This window comes from Dipodomys merriami, unplaced genomic scaffold (genome assembly GCF_024711535.1).
Source record: "Dipodomys merriami isolate MVZ:Mamm:240054 unplaced genomic scaffold, mDipMer1.0.p SCAF_24, whole genome shotgun sequence".
Lineage (NCBI taxonomy): Eukaryota > Metazoa > Chordata > Mammalia > Rodentia > Heteromyidae > Dipodomys > Dipodomys merriami.
This window is the reverse complement of record NW_027203826.1, coordinates 14041179-14064852: the sequence shown is the minus strand read 5'-3', so window position 1 is coordinate 14064852 and position 23674 is coordinate 14041179. Positions and strand designations below refer to the sequence as shown.

The following is a 23674-nucleotide window of genomic DNA, read 5'->3' as shown; positions in this document are numbered from 1 at the left end:
TCTGTGTGTCTGTATGTGTCTGTGTATGTGTGTTGATCCTGGGGCTTGGAGTCAAGACCTGAGTTTTTATGCTCAAGACTTGCATCACAGCTCTACTTTGGGCACTCGTGGATACTTTTAAGATTTCTGTTTTTCTTTCTGGTTGTTTTCCTGAAGCTTTATGAAGATGTTCATAGATACGAATTTTGGTTACTAACCTAGTTTGATCATTTACCCAAATTGCTCACACTGTGGTTTGTGTGGCATTTGATAATTCCTTCCATAACGAAGATAACAGATTTGGGGGCCAGCAACTGACAAATCTAAGAAAAATTATTGTTATATATAGGAAGTTTCTAATGGAGGAGAGGGCCTATATTAGGTTAATACTTCCACAAAAAAAAGAGGTGAGAGTTAGGCATAGTGACTAACCCAACTACTTAGGAGGCAGAGATTGGAAGGACCATGATTTGAGGCCAGCCAGGGGGAAATGTTAGCAAAATGCATATCTCAACAAGCAAATCTAGCATGGTAGTGAATGTCTATGAAGGAGGCATAAGGAGGAGAATTAGGTCCAAGGTCTGTCAACAGACAAACCAGGAGGAATACCTGGAAAAATAAATTGAAACAAAGGCTAGAGACATGATTCCAATGATAGAGCATCTGCCTAGCAAGTGTGAGGCCCTTAGTTCAAACTCCAGTACTTCCAAAAAATAAAAATAAAAAGTTGTGGGTGAAAAAAAATGACTTAATTTTATAATGAAGTGTTTATAACAACAAATGGAGATCTGCAACAGCAGCAGTAGAGAGGTTTTTAAGAGGCCTTTTTAAAAAAGGAAATTTTAAAAAAAGAGAAGAAAAAAAATGACAAGCTAAAGAATATCTGTAAACCTCTAAAGGGGAAGATAAGTGTAGATTAAACTCAACCTATACCTCCATATTGTAGTGTTTGAGGAATAAATAAATAAATAATAAAATTATAAATAAAGTAACACATTACTATTTATGGATTTTTTTCCTGAAAAGGACAGTTAGGATTTTTGCAGAAAACTCTGGCCAAAGGCTACCAGCGATCCAGTATCACCAGGGCACCGGCGTCTCATATTGTAAGTGCTCCTACTTCTCCAGGTCATCTTAGGATGGGGGACCAGGTGGGAGGCTTACCAGTCCCACTAATGCAAGTAAGAAAGCCACTGTATACTGAGCCCTCTGAAAGCACATTAAAGTCTTCTTAAAGTCCATTCTGTTAGATATTTGGTCACAGTGATAAAAGAAGTAATTAATATACCTCTACACTTCAGAAAGCTTTCTCAATTACTATTCCACGTGACACAATAATCTTATTAGTAAAAGCAAGTCCTACTTATTTTGGATCAAAACCTCACAGGACATACATGTGAGCCTTGAATGAGTATGTTCTAAAGAATTAATCCATTCTTGCCTTATACATCCTATACCATTTAATTAAATAATCTAAAACAATTAAAGACTCATGGCATCATATCACATCCTGTCTACCTCATTTGCACAGTCATTCAACATTTCTAAGCCCCTGTGATGTATAGATGAGTCACTTTTATCTAAAGGTACATATCTGTAATCCTTAGAGAACTTCCTAGCATGCTATTTATATTTTTTCATGGGATTAATAAGGCAAATAATCACCTCTATAGTTTAAAGATAAAGAAACTATAAGAAAAGAAATTTGACTGGCTGGCTGAAGATCAATGAATGAACTTTAAAAAATTAAAAGGTGGCATAACTTTTTCCAGGCCCATCATTTCCTTAAAAATAACATATTATCATTATTCTAGATGCATGAATAATATATAGATATGTAAATGTGATATATAGACCTTTATATAATATATCTGTATGCATATATATTTATATATAGCTATATTCACATTTTCTTCACCTATTCATTCACTGAAAGGAATCTAGGCTATTTCTATAACTTGGCTATCACAAATAGTTCAGCAATGAACAAGTGTCTTTACTTGAATCCTAACTTGTAATCTTTTGGATCCATGCACAAGGGTGGTATCAGTGGATCATAGGGTAGTTCTATGTTTAGTTTTTTGAGGAATCTCCAAACTGCTTTGCACAATGATTATACCCGTTTACATTCCCAACAAGAGTGTAATAGAGTTTATGCAGGATCATATGAATATACACACAAACATGATAACAAAAGTATGGTATATACAGGAGAGGATTCTAATAGTGGAACTCCTTTGAAAGACCACCTTACAGTTTAACAAAATGAAAACCATGGAGCTGGAAGATGTGTTATCAAGAGGAATGAGTTCAAGGGGAGAGGGTGAAGATGAATAGAGAGAAAAAGTGGGCAAATGCAATCATAATATTCAATGTATGTATGTAAAAATGGAACCAGCTAAATTGAGAGGATGGGTAGGGTTGGGAAAGATGGGGAAGAGTAATAAAAGGTGTGACATTGATCAAGATGTATTACATTCACAAACTGACATGTTAAGTTGAAATCTCTTAAAGACAATTTTTAAAAAGAAGAGACAAAGGCATTTTAAAAAGGAAGGAACATTTTGCTTTTATAAGATCTATTTACTTTGTACCAGCCACATACGACACATTTTACCAAGCATTTATGTAAAGCATCTCACAACAACAAAATTAAGCCCTGATATGTAGAACAACTACCTTCCTACTCTGAGTAGTTTATAATTACAATGTCACAAATACCCATTCTAATCTGTTTCATGTTGGCTAACAAACCTTTCCAAGAACTAAATGCTGACAGTAACTGATGATAATATTACACAATCTTAGACCAACTTAATATCAAAATTATAGTTCTTCCCCACACAGTCCCACACTGCTCAGACTTACATTCATTGTGGCTAAAGAACTGAATTGATCCCTCTTCTATTCCCCCCACCCATAATAGAGCTCCCTTATTGAATGTTAATCGAAGACAGAGACTTTCCAATTTATATCACCTGGAAGACACCTGAAACTGTGCCGGTGTCAGCAGTAAGTGCATTCTACTATAAATGTTATTTGAAGAAAAATTCTAAGTTGAAAACTGTTATTTGGTCATCTCTGCTCAGATATCTGAGCTCATAAGAAGTTTTGTAAAACACCTACTATTTTCAGAAATCCTGCTACATTTCCTGAAGTTATTTACAACAACTCTTAGGGAAGTGAAAATGGAATTGAACAGGCATCAGGGCAGGGAGATTACTGAAAATCCACATGCTTTCTTCAAAGTTATGATATTTCTGAGTCAGAGAGATTGTCCTTTTTGAGTTCAATTTAAAAAAATTGCAAGAAGTCTATAAAGAGAATCTATACATACTGACAACCATTTTGAAGGTTCAAAATCTAATTAAATATAGCCAGGCATAGAGGCTCACACATGTGATCTCAGCTACTCAGAAAATGGAAATCAGGAAAATCATGGTTCAAGAAGAGTCTGGGGGGAAAAAAAACTAGTGAGATCTCATTTCAATAAAAAAAAAAAAAAAAAAAAAACAGCTTGTTGGTTCATGCCTGCCATCCCAGCCATTTGGGAGGTACAGGTAGGAGGCCAATCTTCCATATTGACCCAGGCAAAATAAAAGAGAGAAAGAAAAGAAAAAGCTATATTTTAAAGAAAAATAACTAAAAGAAAGAAAGGGCTGTGTATGTGGTTCAGATTGTATTGGAGCTCCTGCTTAACCAGCATGAAACTTAGTCCAAACTAGTACTACCAAAGAAACAAACAACAACCAAAACAATTAAATATATAATAGTAGTCATTCTAGATTTCTTAAAGAAATAATCAGTTATGAAAAAGTAATAGTGTTTTAATAAAATAATTTTTGGACTCTGCAAAGAATAGCAATTAATTTGGGGTAAGATATAAATTAAATCATATGGAAAATTAAAAAGAAGTATGCCCTAGAAATCTCAAGAGACGAGGTAGAGGCCATACACACAGCATGTCTTCACAGATGTGCATACGGCTGCCATACGTATGTTAAAAATTGGCAACTTAGGGCAGAAAATGGTATCATTTAAGCTGAGTATTAACCTTCGAATCTGATCTCCTCTTTCATAAAATGCTTCTTCCTGCATTCAGCTCTTCCTGCAGAGGACATCATTGAAGGGAGAGTCAGTTAGACTCTCCACCAGTTGTCAGCATGAACACATTAGAGTAGCATCAACCTTGAGCCCTCCTAAGTATCCACTATGATTCAGGGACACAGTTTCATCGTTGTCACTGTGTATGAATGTTTTCTCAGCTTTTTCTCAACCAATTTTTAATTCTTTTTTATTTTGTCATACATTTTTATTGTAAACATACTGTACAGAGGGGTTATAGTTTACATGAGCAAGATAATGAGTATATTTCCTACTGAACATTGTTGCCTCCTCCTTTGTTTTTCCCCTACCCCCCCCACACACCCCCACCCTGGCCGAAGTTTGATTTGAACATATTTGTTGCTCATTGTATTTATGTTGTTGTTGTGAACTGTCTCCATTTTTCCATGTTGACATTCTTTGTCCCCAGTTGATTTTTATAAATAGTGGTAACATTCTTTCTTTTAGGGATATAATAGCTTGTTAAAAATGAAATGTCTTTGAACTTTCTGTGTGCTTATCAAAGGGCACCTAAGTTTAGGTATTTTATAAAGAAAGGAGGTATACTTAGGTCATTGTTCTGGAGCCCAGACCTGTGCCAACATCTATACAGCTACTAGTGAGAACTTCGTGGTGGGTCAAGATGAACATAAAAGTAGAAAAGAGAAATAAGTACGTGCAGACGAGCACATATTCAAAAGACAGGAGGAGAGACACTAGGCACACTTCATAACAACCTACTCTGTGGTAGGTAATCAAGCCCTATAAGAACTCCCTTCCCCAAACAACAACATTCTTCTCTCCTAAAATCCCCAACACCTTTCAAAGTCATCTCTTCCCAGCTCTACCATGATGAAGGCCAAGTCTGAACATAAGTTGTGGTGGAGATAGTCTATTCAGACTGTAGCACAGAACAAACACTTGCCCTGTTTTAATGGGGGTTTGTTGAACACTGCAAGATCTTCACACAGACAAAATACGGAGCTTTGTAGGGTATGTGTCTGGCCTCATATTCAGAAAATATTTTTCCCTGTATGGAAGCTTTGCTGTGAATTCTCTCCTCAGGCTGACAAAGCCTAACTTACTGACTTTTATATTTTATACTTTCTGCGTTTTATTCAAACAATATTGTTAAACCTAAAGACACCAAGACTTTCTTCTGGAAGTTTTATAGCCTAGAATTCAGGTTTTCATTATCTGATTCAGTTTGAGTTAATTAAGGAATCCATGGCAAGAGTCAAGTTTCTTTCATGTGACAGATGATTACCTACTATAGCACAATTTGTGGAAAGTATCACCATGTTACTAAAAGTCAAGGACCACATTTCAATATTCTAATTATGCCCCATTGATAATGGCCTGTTATTACTGGCACAATCATTCTCCGACTCTCATTTTCAAGTTTAAAGTATGATGGGCATTTTAGGCCTTTAGAACATTCCTGTACATAAGAACCAATTTTTCAGCTTCTATCCAATGCCAGCTGAGATTTTGATTGAAATGTTAGTGATGAATCTATGAATTTTGGTGAGGATAACTGATACACTAATAACATTGTACATTCTGAATGTATACATGCATTAATACACAGCAAATTGCTTCACAGGTATATATCTTATAAACTTTTGGATAAGTGTGCCAAGAGGCATTGACAATAACTGTTCTAAGTTACTGCTTCTAACAGACACAGAAAATTTTCTTTGTCACTTGGGAGGATAAATTACAACATATTTGTGCATAAATAAATGGTGAAATATTATATGGCAGTTAACAATGAATTGACTCAAAAACACAATGGTTAACATCTTAAAGCAGAATTCAATGAGTATTATTCCATCAATATGACATCAAGAAATAGGTAAACCCAATAGCTTATTGTTTCAAAGTGCAAAGGAGTGTAGTAAGATTATAAAGAAGAGAAATAAAAGTTTATATGCACAATAAAATTTGCATGCTTCCATCAGAAAGAATATAACCCCATTTGTTAGGAAATGGAAAGACAGAAAAATTTTAAGTGAAGTAATACAGACCCAAAGAACATATGTTGCATGGTTTACCTCATTTGTGGTAATTAGAATCTGCCTATAAATCTACAAGTAAACATAAGTAAAGTTACAAGTAAACACTGTAATAGACAAAAATTACACTTGGGCACAATAAATTAAACAGGACTCTAAATATTCACACAGTGAGACCAAAGGAGGATATTCTTAGGAGAGGATCACAAAGGCACAGTAGCCATGCACATAGGATCATATAAAATGGTATTTATCAAAAGGAATTCCAAGAAATGGAGACAAGTTGTTTTTTATTTTACTTTATATGTTTTTGTTGTTTTCTTTGTCTTTTTTGCTTTGGATCATCTCTTTTAGTTGCTGTTTTTGATTGCTGTACTTTTGGCCTTGTATGTAAGTTCTATTTTGGTGAGGCAAAGGGGAAACACAGAAATGGTGGGACAAAGGATGAGGTAACTCAGCAGTGAGACCAGATACTGTTTTGAAAATGGACTATACAACTTGTGGGGATGGAGGGTTGGGAAGGAAAAAATTGGGGGGAAAACAAAAAGAAATGTACTCATTACCTGATTATGTAATGGTAACCCCTCTGTAGATCGCCTTTACAATAAAAAACTAACAAAAAGATTGTAAATAATATGTAGGAAACAATAAATAAAAAATAAGGTAAATAAATGAAAAGTTCAGGATAACTCACTTGTTACTGGAGGGAAAAAAGGGTAAGTTTTGAAGGGTGTCAAAGTTATATTTCTTCATTTTGATAGTGAATGCATAGATATTTATTAAAGTTCTATTTTATATGGCATTAATATAGTTTAAATTATACTTTCCTATTCAATATTCAGCATAAATCTTTTCTGGAGAGTATTGGGGTTTGAGCACAAGGCTTTGCACTTGCAAGGCAGACAGTCTACTACCTGAGCTGTGTCCCCCAGTCCCTTTGTTATTTTTCAGATAAGGATTTGTGTTTTTGCCTAGGGCCAGTATCAGATCCTGATCTTCATCCTCCTCTCTACTAGCGCTCACATAGCTAGCATGACTGGTATATGCCACCATGGTCAGCCTAATTGTTGAAATGAGGTGTCACTAACTTTTTGCCTTGAACCAGGATCCTCCCAATTTTTGTCTTCTGAGTATTGGGAATTACAGGTATGACTGTACCTGGCCTATTTGTTAAAAAGATCAAACAATTTTTGAATCCCTAACACTTTGTATTGGTGTCCGTCCATGATTGATATTCTGATATGTCCAGTGATCCAAAATAAGCACAAGTTAAGTGGTCTTTTATGATATATTTCTACATGTTCTATCTTTGTACCTAATCATCTAGAGACTTTGGAGATTTTGTAGGTATTTATGTAAATAACCATTCACTATTTCAGTTCCTTCCCAAGATTTCCATGGTATTGCTGCTACAGCCGCCTGGACTATGGTCAAACACAACTTACAATTCTTCATAATCATGGGTCCAAAAGAGGTGAGCCTCTGTCTTTCCTCATTGATGAATGTGAAAGACATTAGAACAGAAGATGACAGACCTTACCACTCTGAAGGGAAGCCTCTAGTTCTCAACAATTCACCCTGCCCTCGAGCCAACCCCTCTCTTGAACAATACAGCATGTCTCCTCTCTTTGAGAAATAACACATTCCTACATCTGGGTTTTTGTTGCACAACTCAGACTATTCTCAGTTCCCAGGGAAGACAGGATACAGGACAATATGAACTCTTGAGACAAGGGGCTGTTGTCTCTTACTCAGATTTGCCAAACTTTGTGAGTCCCCCTGACCATGCCACCCATAGTTACTTAAAAAAAAAAATTGAAGTTACATATAAGACAAAAAGTACAGGACTCAAAAACAGCAACAAAAGGGAAAAACAAAACAAAACCAAAAAAGTCACAAAATATAAAATAAAAAACCTCTTGTTTCCATTTCTTGGGCTTTATTTCGATAAACATCATTTTATATGATCATACGCAAATACTTATTGAGCCTTTGTGATCCTCTCCTGATATTATCCTTCTTTGGTCTCACTGGGTGAATATTTAGAGTCCTGGTTAATTTATCATGTCACAGTATAATTTTATGGTCTTTTACCATCCATTGTGTTCACTTGTAGATTTAGAGGCACAGCTTTTGTTGCTTTTTGAGTTATATACTTTTTGTCTTCTTTTTAAGTTTATCTGTTTGGGGGAAAGTAAGGGGCAGCACAGAAATAGTGGGACAAAGGGTAAACTAATTCAGTGATACTCCTAGACACTATGTTGAAAATGAACTATACAACTTGGGGAGAGGTTCAGGAGAGGAAAAAAATTGAAGAAAACAAGGGAAGAGGTGACACGATTCTAAAAGAAATATTATATGACCTATGTAACTCTAAACCCTCTGTATATCACTTTTACAATAAAAATCAATTTTTTAAAAAATCAATAAATTGTAAGGCTTTTGAGGGAGGTGTTATGGTATTTTCACTCGCTAAGGCATAAATCTAATACAGTATATGCATTTGTAAGGAAAGACTGGTTATTTCGGATTAGTTAAGGACAGAAAACTAAGCTACTTGTACAGATTCAAACTATACCATCTAATCCTCAAAGGCGCTTATGGGGTTTTTCTGCCTTGCTGGAAAATTAGCAGTATGTATGCTCTGAAGAGTCTAGACTGTCTAGATACTTGAGAAATAATTTGTAGCATGTACTATCTTGAGTCAGAAATAGGCCTCCAGACAGAATTCTACAATGATGCCTTGTTTTTTTCCCTACTCTGAGCAGCCAAATATCAACTGTAACTGCCAAGTAGGCCTTTGCCAAATTTTGTCCTTTATGCTTATAAAATTTAAATTATGAAGATGAACAGTCTCATTGATCTCCAGAGCAAAACACCATCATTTACTCAGGATATCAACACTGTTAAGAAGAGAGAGGCTAGTGGGTCTGGGTCACTGTTTTCAGAAGACTTCACCAAGACTCAGGTGGTAAATGAGAGCCAGCATGTCTAGGAGAGTGGCTTTGACCTGGCTTAGACTTCCAGGCTGCTTGTTTCTGTTGGTGTGGATTATGCTATTTCTTGCTTCTCAAGGGATCTTTAGTGGCTGTATGTCTCTACAACATGAGCATACTTTCAGGGCTTCTGATGCTAAGAGGGAGAATATTTAAGTCCCACTCACCAGAAACAGTCACATTCTGTTTGGAATAGAAACAAAAACGAATCCATAGTTGGGAAAAAGGTAAAAAGGAGCCACCATTTCCCAAGACACTTCAGTAAATAGTACCTGGTAGTAACTATGTCATACTTTATGCCCACCATTGTGTTGGCTGAACACTGGAGCCAAATGCAACCCTCTTCCTCTGTGATTGCCATTCATGGTACCTGAACTTGAGCTTTCAGGATGTTGAAAGTTTCTCCTAAGGATTCTGATTCTAGGATCCTCCTTTTCCCCCCATAAAATACTGATGACTTATAATCTAGAACTGGAGTTGTTTCTTTTTTGTTTTATATATATATATTTATATGCATATATATATATATATATGGACAGACAGAGACAGAGAGAGATGGAGATAAATGGCTAGAAAAATCTGAGTAACTCATGATGCCAGGAGCAAGGATGACCAGGTTCCACGTGATTTAAGTGACTGAGAAGAAAGCTAAGCAGAGATCATTGGTTTGGATGGCTCTTAGGAACTGTTATGAAATGCATGCTAAAGCCATGCTATAGCTAAGGAGGATAGGACATGGAAATAGTTCAAGCAGGTCAAAAGGTCATATGTGTAGTCAAAGAAATCCAGAAAGCATCAGAGTTTTTTCCTAAACCGTGTAATTATAAAATAGGACAGACTAGGTACTTTAAGCAACAGAAATATTTCAGAATGGCTGGTTTTGGCAATGAAACTTATTTCTTTCTTATTTCTGGAGACTGCAATTTCCAAGAAAGGGATGCCATCCTGGTGGGACTCTGGAAGGACCTCTTCCTAAGCTGTACATGGTGTCTGCTAGGCATCTCCTTATATGCTGGACAAAGCAAGCTTTGATCCTGTTTTTACCTTTTAAGGACACTGATACTATTACCTCATCCAAACGCATCTACCTCCCAAAGCCCCACCTCCAAATGCCATCCCAGAAAAGATGAGGACTTCAACACACAGATTTGGGGAGGGGAAAGCAAACATTCATCCCACAGGAAGCTATCTTTAGAGGTTTCAGTTGCATAATTCTTATGAATTCCTTCCAACATGCTGACTGTTCACAGCGTAATATTTTAATTGAGTAAATTATAAATCCATATTGATATGGTAAAACCCACATTGTTTGGCACTTTACCATGTAAAAAGGGCTAGTGATCAACATTTCTGATATTTCCCAAGAAGGATTCAATTTATTGCTGAAACTTCTATTAAAACTCATGGCCTGCATAGCATATTGCCAGTTCTGAATCAGCTGTGTCCAATTTTATGAGATATAAATAAAAGCATTTTGAGCTTCTCCTAAGGATGAAACACCAACAATATAGATGAGTTTCAGAGCTGTGAAATCATGCCATCCAACCATCTCCTTGTAGAGATGAAGAAAAGCAGTCATGGCCTGTTAAAAGGCAAAAGATGAAAGCTGAACCCATCTTCAACGCTGAGGCTATATAATCTAAGAAAGTCATTTATTTAAGTTCTTCGTGTTCTTGTAAATAAGTTAGCAACAGTTTCTCCTGGTCCTGATTATATAATCATTAGTCTGCAGCTACTTTTTTTTCTGTTTGTTTGTCTGGGTGATAACTATGAAAGAATATCACCAATTCTGAATCAGCTGGTCCAATTTTATGACATTGGAATAAAGGTCTTCTGAGCTTCTCCTGGAGATGCAAACCTATCTATCATGTTTCAGTCTTGAAACCAGGTATTTCAGAAGAGAAATGGCTATTACTTATCACCTGAAAACCTCCCCCCATGCCACTGGCAGGTGAAGTTAACAATGCCCGTGACTTGTAGGCGGTTCTGTCCAACTCTGACCAAACAGAATTCTAGGAACAGACTGCCCGTGAACACAAAAGATATTCTCAGAGCAAACAGCCAAAAACAATGATCAGGCACTGCCTTGCAAGGGTAATGACAGTGACTTTGTCTAAGTGGAATGAAGATAGAAAGCACAGAGGAATAGCCAACAGCATTTTAGGAACAGATAGGACTCCATTTTTTTAAATTTTTTAATTGTAAGAGTGATATTCAGGGGGTTACAGTTATATAAGTAAGGAAATGAGTACAATTCTTGTTGAACATTGTTAACCCTTCCCTCGTTTTCTCTAGTTATCCCCCCTGACTCTTCTCCCTGCTCAGTTGTAAAGTTCACTTCTAACATAGTGTCTTGTGAGTATCGCTGTTGCACTGGTTCACACTTTGTGTCCTTTGTCTCACCATTTCTGTGATTCCCCTTCCCATCCCCAATCAGATAAACTTATATACAAGACAAAGGGTACTATAATCAAAAACAGTGATAACAGGGGGCTGGGAAGGTGGCTCAGTGGTAGAGCGCTTGCCTTGAATGCATGAGGCCCTGGGTTCGATTCCTCAGCACCACATAAGCAAAAAAAAAAAGAAAAAAGAAAAAAGCCAGAAGTGGCACTGTGGCTCAAGTGGTAGAGTGCTAGCTTTGAGCTGAAGAGCTGAGGGACAGTGCCCAGGCTCAGAAATCAGGCCCCACGACCGGACCCAAAAAACAAAAACAAAAACAAAAACAAAAAAAAAACCAGTGATAACAGGAGGTAAATCAAAGGGGAGAGGGAAATGAAATAAAAAAATAACTGCATACAGTACAATAAGACAAAAACTCTTGTTCCATATTTTATACTTCATCTCAATTAGCATCATTGTATAAGGTCGTATGCAGAGAACATTACTACACTGTTGGTGAGAAGGTAAACTTGTTCAAACACTCTGGAAAGCAGTATGGAGGCTCCTCACAAAGCTAAACAGCGAGCTCCCCTATGACCCAGCAATTCCACTCCTGGCATTTACCCAAATGACCACAAACAATGCCAGACTAAAGCTATCAACACAACTATACTCATTACAGCATTATTTACCACAGCCAAGACATGGAATCAACCCAGATACCCCTTAGTGGATGAATGGATTAAGAAAATAGGGTATATATACACAATGGAATTCTATGTTTCCATCAGAAAGAATGATATTACCCCATTCATAAGGAAATGGAAAGACTTGGAAAAATCATTAAGTGAAACAGGCCAGACCCTCATTTGAAATAATTAGTATATGTCTAGGATAGTTCCAGCCAGGGGACTCAGTTCTGAGAGATGTCTAAAGTGTTTCTTTCTTAAGACAGATGATGAGAGCATTTGCTATGATTATGGCTTTGACTGAAAAAAACTGTGTGTCCTACTTTGATTCACTTTACTAAAATTTTCAAATGGGTACTCAGTGAGTAGATAAGCATTAGCAAGTAGAACCTGGGTAGCCCAATTAGCAAAAGAAACCAGAAATTCTTACTGAGATTTTAAACTATTTTATCAAGCTAGGTAGAGAATTTTATACCTGTAATCTTAGTTATTATAAAGGTGGATACAAGGATATGAAACTTTGTTTGAAGTCAGTCCAACCTGAAAGTTTGCAAGACTCCATCTCAATCTATAGCTGAGCCTGACAGTACATGTCTGTTATCTCATTGACGTGGAGAAGGAAAGCACAAAAGTGGTACAAGTGGTAAGTGCCCGCCTAGCAAATGCAAAGTCAGAGTTCAACTTTCAGATAAAGAGAGATAGAGAGAGAAAAGGAGATTCAAAGTAATCTCTAACTCTTGAAATTTTGAGACAATAAAGATAGAGAATATATTAGGAATATATAGGAATATATATTAGGAATATATTACGTTCTTTAAAATGACAGAAACTGGAAATAGAAGAAGGTAGAAACAATAATCCAACTGAACATTTGTCATATGAAGTTTCAAGGTCTTTAAAGACAACAGTTTACCAGTAAGCCTGTTTTATAATCTTATAGCCTCCCCTCCAAGCAAACAAAATTATTATTGAATTATCAATTTCTATGTATATAAGAGTTTTTAGAAATTATAAAGCCAGGTGCTGATGGCTCACATCTGTAATCCTAGTTCCTCAGGAAATTGAGATCTGAGGATCATGGTTCAAGGCCATCCTGGGCAGAAAAGTCCCCCTCATCTCCAATTAACCACTCAAAAAACAGAAGCAGAGCTATGGCTCAAAGTGATAGAGCACTATCCCTGAGCAAAAGAGCTCAGGGACAGTACCCAGGCCCCAAGTTCAAGCCTTATGACCATCAAAAAAAAAAAAAAAGAAAAAGAAATTTGGGTGTCAATATTATAACTTTTAGGCATACGTTTTTCTATTTCTAGAATAGTTCTGGGTATTTATCTTAAAAAATTATCCTAAAAATAAATCTCAATGAATACAATCAGGCAAAAGAATAAAATAATTTGCCAATTCAGTATATGGGAAATATCAGAGATGTTCTCATGAGATGGCTAGTGTTCTTTACATTATTTCTGAGTTTTTCAGAAGATCTAAGTTTTAGGAACTTGTAGTCCATTTCTTTCTGCTTTTATGTGTTTTTTTTCTTACCAGTCCTGAAGCTTGAACTCAGGGCCTAGGCACTGTCCCTGAGCTTCTTTTGTTCAATGTTAGTGCTCTACTTTCCCCAGAGATAGAAATTATTAAAATAACATTTTTAGGTTCTGAAAACTATGTTTGTCCAACACCTGGTATAATTTTAATGAGCCTGCTGCACAGAAAATACCAAACCACTTTTATCCATAGAAACACCTAATAGTAAATCATCTAAGACATCCATTGTAACTGTGAGGAATTCTCTCTGGTTGTTTCATTCATAATTTGCACTGCTCTTTAAAAGGACTGATGTGGTAGGTTTGGGCTGTTTATCAAAAGTGCATAGACTAGCTAGCTTCCACAATAGAAATTTACTTTCACATTCTAAAGGCTGAGAAATCTAACATCAAGGTGCTGCCAGGAGGAGGTCTCAAGAGGCCATTCCTTGCTTTCTGGTGGCTTCTTTACTATTTCTTTATGGCGTAGTACAGAGAGAGCAAGGGCAGATCTTTACATTTTTTCCTAAGAGGTCACTAACTTCATTCATGGGGGGTTCACCCTCATGACCCTTTTACCTCCCAATAGACCCATTTTCTAAAACCAGGACCTTACACCATATGAAAGGCTGTACAAAGGAGGGAAGCAGTTGACCTCCTGGAGCCCTTCTGTATGGGCACTAATTTTATTCCTAAGGATTCTGCCCAATCACCTGCTAAAGGCCCTACTTCTAAGTATGACTTCCTTGTGGATTAAATTTCAGCTTGAATTTTCGAGGGACACAAACATTCTCATCTCCTGTCAGACACTTTGGAACACTATCCAGAAAAATTAAAGTAACAAATAAGATTGTCCTCAAATGAAGCAACAATCTATGAAATAAAAATGCAATTTGGGGGATTAAGTCATAAATAATTTTAGATGGCATAAGGAAGGATCACTCCCTGCTTTCAAAATGCTTGTAATTTAATTAAAGGGAAAACAGAGAATTTCCCTGTGGAAAACTAAATTCTGCCTAAAGTAGGGTTGAAGTGTCATTTTTTTAATCCTATTTAATTCAACAGTAGGAAGTGACTCTCCTCAACTTCTACATGGCTTGTTTTCCTATCTTCTTGCAGATACACACAAAAGAAAGAAACAAATACCTACTCTGCTTTTCTCATAAATAAAGAACTAGAGGCCCAACGATCTGAAATGCCTAGTCATATTTCATGCAGATAATGTTGACCTGAATTAAAATTAGCTTTTATACCCAGACACTAAGTAGAAAAAATACAGTTCCCTTACTGTGTTTGAAAACAATCTGTAACTCAATTCAGGCAGAATATTGTAAGGAGTACATTTAAAGATGGATATTCTAGTTGGGTGTGGTAGATCATACCTGTAATCTTAGGCCGATGTAGAAAGTTTGGAAAATGTAAGACCAGCCTGGGCTACCTAGTGAGTCTTTCTCAAAAATTAAACATAGGGACTGGGAATGTGGCTCAGTGGTACAGTGTTAGCCTAGCACGCATGAAACCCCAGGTTCGATTCCTCAGTACCACATAAACAGAAAGAGCTGGAAGTGATACTGTGACTCAAGTAGTATAGGGCTAGTGTTGAGCAAAAGAAGCTCAGGGACTGTGCCTAGGCCCTGAGTTCAAGCTTCAGGGCTGGCAAGGAAAAAAAAGCAAAAAGAAATGGACTCCAAGTTCCTAAAACTTAGATCTTCTGAAAACCTCAGAAATAATGTAAAGAACACTGACCATCTCATGAGCACATCTTTGATATTTCCCATATACTGAATTGGCAAATGATTTCATTCTTTTGCCTGATCATATTCATTGACATTTATGACAGACAGCTTTAAAGACTTCCTTTTCCTTACAGAAAAGGAATTAATTGCATCAATCTCAGTGAATCCCATTTCCCCTGGGAAAATGAAGAAAAAAGCCCAAGATGTAACATGGATAAAACAAAGTGACAGGCAAAGTAAGTGGGAGAGAAATAAGAAAACTACAAAAGGACTTCTATGTTCAACATCTGAGAAGCAATAGATTTTAACAACAGAATTCCATTTCCTGCATCTCATCATTTCTCATGTTTAAATCTATCGGTGACCTTTCTCAAGGCAATTAATTCGCTTACATATTTAGTGAGAGCTACATCAAACTTTCAGTACTTATATATACACTTCATATATTTAAAAAACTAGAATTAGGAAGATAAAGAAAGGGAGTCATAATATATAACACCCTTCCACAGATAGCCACAGCTTGTACTAATCCCTGTTCGCATTAGCAAAGACCAAGGTCACACAAATCAGATCTCATATAATACTCACAAAGAACTGACATCTTCCAGAAGTTTCAACTGAGCTGATTTTGGTTAGAAACTCCAGTATCATCGCTAAAGTCTCAATTTTAATAAGAAAAATTTCAAAGAGGGAAAAAGAAACCTCCTGAATAATCCTTAGTAGGAAGAGAAATACAAGGGAAAATTTTGATACGAATGAACTTTGTCAAGCAATGTGAAAATTGACATTTCCATAGTGTTATCCTAGGGGACCTTAAAGAAAACTGACGATCCAAAAGTCTATACTTTCATTTTTTATTTCTACACTTCAAAAGACAAGTGCTATTCTAAGATCATAAGCAACATTGACTTCATCTGGAAACCATAATCAACAACAGAAAAATTATGGAGAGATAGAGGTTAGAGTTCCCATTCTTTCCCCCATATTCCTAAGCTATTTTCTCCTTCCCTTCCCACGGCCCTTTCACTCACTGAATTGCATCAACTCTAAGGACTGTTATAACATGTACGTGGTACAAAGAGCTAAAAACAAATCTGACAAATAGTTATAGAGTCACAATTATGTGGCAGATAACACTCTTGTCACAGTCTGAGTTAGGCTTTACCCTATCATCAAATCCATTATTAATGAAACTTTGGGATCAAAAAGAATCTATGAGTAATAGTCTTTTTTAAAATGCTATATACCAATAAAACATGAATCTAACAGCTGCAATAGTATTTGATGTTCAAGAAGGAAAATGTCTAGGACAATGTATGTCAGACTACCTTCATTTGCCTCTGAACCAGTAGTTCTTACAGCTTGTGTCCCAGATTCAACTGACACCACCCTATGTAACTGGCATAACTTTAACACTGTAAAGTGTTAAGAGTAAAGTAGTCCAAAGAGATCACCTAGACATATGTCCTCATTTTGGGACCTAGCCAATAAATTAAAATATTGGTTTATAATCCCATAATTAATTCATTGCATAGTGAAGTCCAGAATGAATCTTCACAACCCCATTCAATTCTCACTGATTAGTCCAGTAAACCCCTGCCTTCCCTTTACCTTCTAACCACAGTCTTACTTTGTAGCTCCTACAATAGCCAAACATTTGATTGTGTTTCATAGGAAATTCTCCCAAGTCACTCAAGAACAGAGATTGATGGTTTAGTGCCACTCCTCTGTTGCTAGCATCTACCAAGCAAAAAGGAGTAGCTCTAAATAGTTTCTCCGTGGCTGAATTATCATTTCATATGCCCTCATCATTTCTGTCCACTTAAATTCTGTCCGTAACAAATAGTGGCTAGCTCCTGAAAAAAAAAAACATACCTTCCTCAGAGTGGCATACCTGCTCTACACAAGCTAGCCCATCCAAACACTTGTACTTCAAAAAATTCTGGGCACCTGTGGTTCCCACCTCTAATCCTAGCGACTCAGAAGGCTGAGATCTGGGGATGGCAATTCAAAGTCTGCCCAAGTGGGAGAGTCTGTGAAACTCTCATCTCCAATTAACCACCAAAAAGTCAGAAATGGAGCTGTGGCTCAAGTGGCAGAGTGCTAACCTTGAGCAAAAGAAGCTCAGAAACAGCATCTGGTCCCCAAGTGAAAGCCCCAGAACTAACACACATACAAAATACATACACATACATTCATACATACATACATACATACATACATACATACATACATACATACATACATGAATCTGAAAATAGATAAGCAAAAGGAATGAAAGTGTGACAGTTGTTATTTTACATATTTTTTTCTTGGATTTTGCCCAAAATGTATGTAGACCTTTCAAATGTTTAAACTCTGAGCCTTGAGGTCCTCATTTCTATTTATGGAGATGAAACATAGCTGTGAATGTGAAGAATTTGCCCATCCAAATCCTCATTGTTTCCTAAAATCAGGACCAATTTTTACCTTCTACTAATTTCTGGGAGTCAGCTAAAACAGACTTAAAGTAAGACTTCTCCCTTAGATGTTTGTGATTTGTCTTCAAAGATTAGAAGCCCTCATGGAGTGGGACAGACAATGGAGATGGTATTTGAAGGAGTACCTACCAGCACCCCTCCATCCTGCCCCACACACAGCAGCCTCACAGCAGCCTGGAAAGATTGCAGGACTGGGACTAGAAGCCCTGATTTCTCACTGAGCTCTTCCTGAGTTTTATATTGCTCGACTCAACACAAGAAGTCCAATGATTGGGATGATCATCAGAATCCTTTCCAGCCCTGTTTAGTGACAGATGCAAATAGGGCCAGTATGATGCTATTGAAAACATCCACTTGAACAGCCACTTGATGATCCTAGATCTACAGAAACTCATGGTGGTTATGATACAGGAAGAAACAAATTTTCCCTTTTTTCAAATGAAAATACAAGGATATTTTCTGATTGAAAATAAAAATAAATGTGTACTGAATACATATAATATGGATAAGCTAGGGGAAAATGCAGTTTTTAAAGGGAAGGAGGAAAAATGGAATTTGAATGATATTAAATTACTATCAACATGAGGGCATATTTTCCACAACCTGCAAAAGAATTGCAGAACCTCATAAACATATAACACACAAGGTCTGTTCCCTTCCGCTGTACTCTTCCTCATTCTTCATGGCAGTGTCTTGGTAATTCACTGTACCTGGAAAGGTAGGAAGTTAGTGTGGACACTGGAAGGCTAGGGGTGAGATGGCCATTATTATGGCTAATATGCTCAATGTCCTAATTCTTAAAAGTATTTAGAGTCCCTTTTCAACTGATAGCGATCCTGGCATTCTAGGACTCTTGGATGGAAATTTGCAAGTATTTCACTGTCAATCAAATCAACACTTCATTTTAATAGCATCTTATTCAACACAGCAATACCTTTCCACATAGGAGATGCCAGAAGTGCATAGGGACTATTAATAATCTCAATAAGCCTCATGAGTGAGGTTGCCTTACCTGTTCTTAATGCACAACCCTATGGGAAGAGACATTGCTTAGAGGTTTGGATCAAAATGGAAGATTAGATTAACTTCCCAATCAATAGTTGAGCACATTTCCTCATTTACTATTGTTAGTAACAACACAGTTTTTAAAAAAATCACAAAGTTTAAAATTTTTGTGTCAGTTATTCCCAAAAGAGACCTCCTTGCATCTGCCTCTTCCAGTTTCTAAACAGAGAAATTTCAAAATAGTTATAGCTACAGATAGTTTCTGCTTTGGGTGTATTTATTTGCAGTTCACTAAGAAAAGCACTGGTGGCTCATGCCTATATTCCTAGCTACTCAGGAGACTGAAATCTGAGGAGTACAGTTAAAAGACAGTCCAAACAGTAAAATCCATGAGGCTCTTCTCTCCAATTAACCAAAATGACACTAGAAGTGGAGATGTGGCTCAAGTGGTAGAGCACCAGCATTGAGCAAAATGACCAAGTGAGAGCATAAAGCCCTGAGTTAAGCCTCAGTACTGGCACCAAAAAAGGAGGAGGGAAGGAGGAAAGGAGGGAAGGGGGAAAAAGGGAAGGAGAGAAGGAAGGCAGGAAGGCAGGAAGGAAGGACAGGATGGAGAAAGGAAGCAGGAAGGAAGCACAGGAGGGAGAAAGGAAGGCAGGAAGGAAGGCAGGAAGGCAGGAAGGAAGGCAGGCAGGCAGGCAGGCAGGAAGGAAGGAAGGAAGGAAGGAAGGAAGGAAGGAAGGAAGGAAGGAAGGAAGGAAGGAAGGAAGGAAGGAAGGAAGGAAAGAAGGAAGGAAGGGAGGGAGGGAGGGAGGGAGGGAGAAAGGAGGGAAGGGAGGGAGGGAAGGAGGGAGGGAGGGAGGAGGAGGGAGGGAGGAAGGAGGGAAAGAAGGAAGGAAGGAAGGAAGGAGGGAGGGAGGGAGGGAGGGAGGTAAGGAAGAAGGAAAGGAAGGAGAGAGGGGAGGGAGGGGAGGGAGGGAGGAAGGAAAGGAGGGAGGGAGGGAGGGAGGGAGGAAGAAGGGAAGGAGGGAAGGAAGGAAGGAAAGAAGGAAGGAAGGAAGGGAGGGAGGGAGGGAGGAAGGAAGGAAGGAAGGAAGGAAGGAAGGAAGGAAGGAAGGAAGGAAGGAAGGAAGGAAGAAGGAAGGAAAGAAGGAAGAGAGGGAGGGAGGGAGGGAGGGAGGAAAGGTACCAGTCTATCACAACAGTTATCTATTTATTTAAAATATTATTAGGTTTTATAACCTATTGGACCCACTTCCTGCAACTTCTCCAAACCTCTCTGAAGAGAGTGCAACCAGAAGTATGAGCCATGCAAGCAAGATTTAGGGATTTAAGAGCCACAAAGCTACTGGCCATGATCCTGCCTTACCTTGTCTTAATTATGTTTTTCTCAAGATTATCAGTTCACCTAGTTTAAAACTATTCAGCTTCTATGTGTACTTGTGATGTCACACCAGGTCTCTATGGTCTTCAGAATAATCGGAAGTGCTTCAGTAGATTTGCTGGCTAAACACCTAGATTAGGGAATTTATCATTGTCAATATAATAAAGATTTTTTTCCACTGTTTAGTTTTGAAAAGTGGTTTTGTCATTATTATTTTGGCTCCGAATGTATGTATGTATGTATGTATGTATGTATATTTATATATACATATAAATAACTGAAATGATGGGACTGTTTGAAGGAAAGGAAGGAGAGAAAAGAAAATAATGTCAGTGAGCAATGTTAGAATGCATTGTGTTTGTGTATGAGTGTGGTACAGGGAATGCCACTGAAACAACTTGAAAAAAACTAAGACAGGGGATGGGGGAAAGAGAGCAATGCAGGGATTAATATATGCATATGTGAAATCTGGTGAAATTCTTGTATAATTAAAATGGGACAATAAAAAAAAACTGAACAAAGGGGACTCCTAGGGAAACAGCTCTTCTTATCAAGGAGTGCACATCTGGTCCCTGATTGTCCCTGAAGAGTGGCTTTCTGATCCTTTCCAGCCTATGGAATTACACAGACTGGCCATGCTTTGAAGCCTTCTCAACTACAATGGCTACATCCACATATCACCTTCTGCTCACTCTGTGTCCAAGTGTAGTTCCTGTCGCTCTGTTCAGTGAGGGGCCTTGTCTCACTAGGATGCTTTGAGGTCATGTGATCAATGAAGTGATTGATACTGAGGTCATCTGGTCAGCTTTGGATGCTTGAGTTTGGTCATCCTCAGAGCCCTAGGATGGGATCCTTCCTCATCAGTAAGAGAAAAGAAGGTAATTAAAACATTAGTTCATCAGCAAAGATCAAACACACAGCTGATGTGGAGTATACAGAGATAGGTGGGAAATGGCTTTCAGGGTAGTACCGGGCTACAGAGAGAGCAGGCCTGGACTTATGTTAGCATTAGGATGCTGAATGTAAGTGTGAGAATGGAATGGGAACAGAGCTGTGAGATGGATAGATTAGACAAAACAAAAATGAACGGATATGGGCCAGTTATCAAGACAAAGACTGAAGTATAGGAAAACATATAGAAATGAGTCAATGGGTGCTCAGCCTAAGGAAAAAGACAGAATGGATTACTCAGCTTGAATCATGAAGTAAAATATTAGCAACCAGGTCATCTTGATCCCAAGTGATCTGAATACTAGACTACAGCAATTTATAGTCACCCTCCTTACCCTTTTCTCCTACCTTCCTTTCAAGAAACAAAACAGATTTGTATAAAGGAACAGGAGTAGAAGAGCAGAGGGAAGCTAAGGAAGACCAAACAGGAAGTTTGAGCCATGAAAAATGCAGGCTTTACTCTTTAGGATTTGAGAGCCTTAGAATTAGTAGCTGTGCTCTTGCCTTTACTTAGTCTTAATCTTATTCTTCTCAGGATTAACACTGTTCAACTAGTTTTTTGTTTGCTTTTAAGTTGGAACTTTCAGTTCTTTTTTAAATTGTTCTTATAAAGGTGATAGAGAAGGATTACCATTTCATAAGTCAGGTAATGAGTACATTTCTTTTGGAACAACATCATCCCTTCCTTCCCTCCCCCAAGATTTTTCCCTCTCATCCCCACCCACAAGTTATTTAGTTCATTTTCAACATAGTGAGTACCACTGATGCTTTTGTCCCTTTGTATCCTCCTTATCCCCTCAAGGAAAATAAATGAACAAACAGAACAAAAAGAAAAACAAAACTCTTGTTTTCATTTCCTGGAATTCATTTCAATAACTATTATTTTAGATGATCAGAAACACAAAGACATTATGCCTTTGGGTTCTTCCCCTCTGAGGACCCTTCTTTGGTCTTTGTGTAAATGCCTAGAGTCCTGTATAATTTATCAAGTTCTGGTGTATGCAGATCTTCTTCTGCATATAAGAGAAAACATGTGCTATTGGTCTTGCTGAGCTTGGCTTACTTCACTTAACATGATTTGTTATAAGTCCACCCATTTTCCTGCAAATGAAATAATATTATTCTTTCAAATGTGTGTAAAAATTCCATTGTGTTTAGGTACCATTTTTTTGATCCACTCATTTATTAAAGCACATCTGGTTGTTTCCATCACTTGGCTCTTATGAACAGTTCAGCAATGAACATGGATGTGCAAATGTCTTTACAATATCCTGGCTTATGTTGTGGTAGATAACCAGGAGTAGTATAGTATGACTGGGTCATAGGTAAGATCTGCAATTTGTTTTTTTTTTCTTTTTTGAAGAACCTCCACACCGCTGTCCAGAGTAGTTGTACTAGTTTACATGCTCACCAACAACTCAATACATTTCCTTTTTCCCCACATTCTGGCCAGCATTTTTTATTCAAATTGACATTGTTGGCCAATCTAACTGGGGTGAGATGGAATCTCAGAGCTGTTTTGATTTACATTTTCTTTATGGCTAGAGATGTTGAGCATTTTCTCATGTATTTATTTGCCATTCCGCCTCTTCTGAGCAATCTCTCCTTTGCTCCTTAGCTCATTTAATGATTGGATTAGCTTTAGGAGGGGTTCATTCCTTGAACTCCTTGAATATTTTGGGTATTGGGCCTTTATCCCATGTGTTGCTGGTAAAGATCGTTTCCCAGTCTGTTAACTGTCTTTCTAGTTTAGTAACTATGTCCTAATATTCAGCTTCTATGCATACCTGTGGCATCACACCTGGTCTCCATGGTCTCCAAAATAATTAAAAGTGCCTCATTATGTCTGCTTGCTAACCCCCTGGGATTGGGGATCATTGTCAAGATCATGTACTTATTCTATTTGTTAATTTTGAAAATGGCTTTTGTCATCATTATTTTGGCTTCACAATTGACTAAAACTCTCCATTGCTTTTCATATAATTTAACAATTCAATCAGGTTCTTAGTCACTGTTGAACACCCATTCATTTCTTGAGCCCTCTCATGTAAATCCAGGCCTGTTCACTCTCTGTCTTTTCTCAAAGCACAGGTGTCCCTTAGTATCCCACAGGGTCTTGGCTCTTCTATGGACTTCCATAGATACCAACACCCACAGGTGCTCAAGTCCACTATATAGATAAAATAGTGTTTGAACTTGACCTACACACATCCATGATGCAAATGCTGTGTAAGCCGTTGCTCAATTGTATTCTTTCACAAATAACAACAAAAGAAAAGCCTTTGCATGTTCACTACAGTTGCAATGCATATTTTCCATCCACAGTTAGTTAAATCAACAGAATCAGATCTCTATCTGAAGTACTGATTCATTCATTGAGTTAATGTTTATCTATGGCATACCTGAGATTGTTAAACATTGAGTAGAAACTGCAGG

General features: G+C 37.5%; 1 protein-coding gene across 4 annotated transcripts in view; it reads right to left on the bottom strand.

Moving 5' to 3' along the window:
• Rgs7 (regulator of G protein signaling 7) overlaps window positions 1-23674 on the bottom strand; it is a 439988-nt gene that overhangs the window by 333502 nt on the left and 82812 nt on the right. The gene's annotated exons all lie outside the window — the stretch shown is intronic.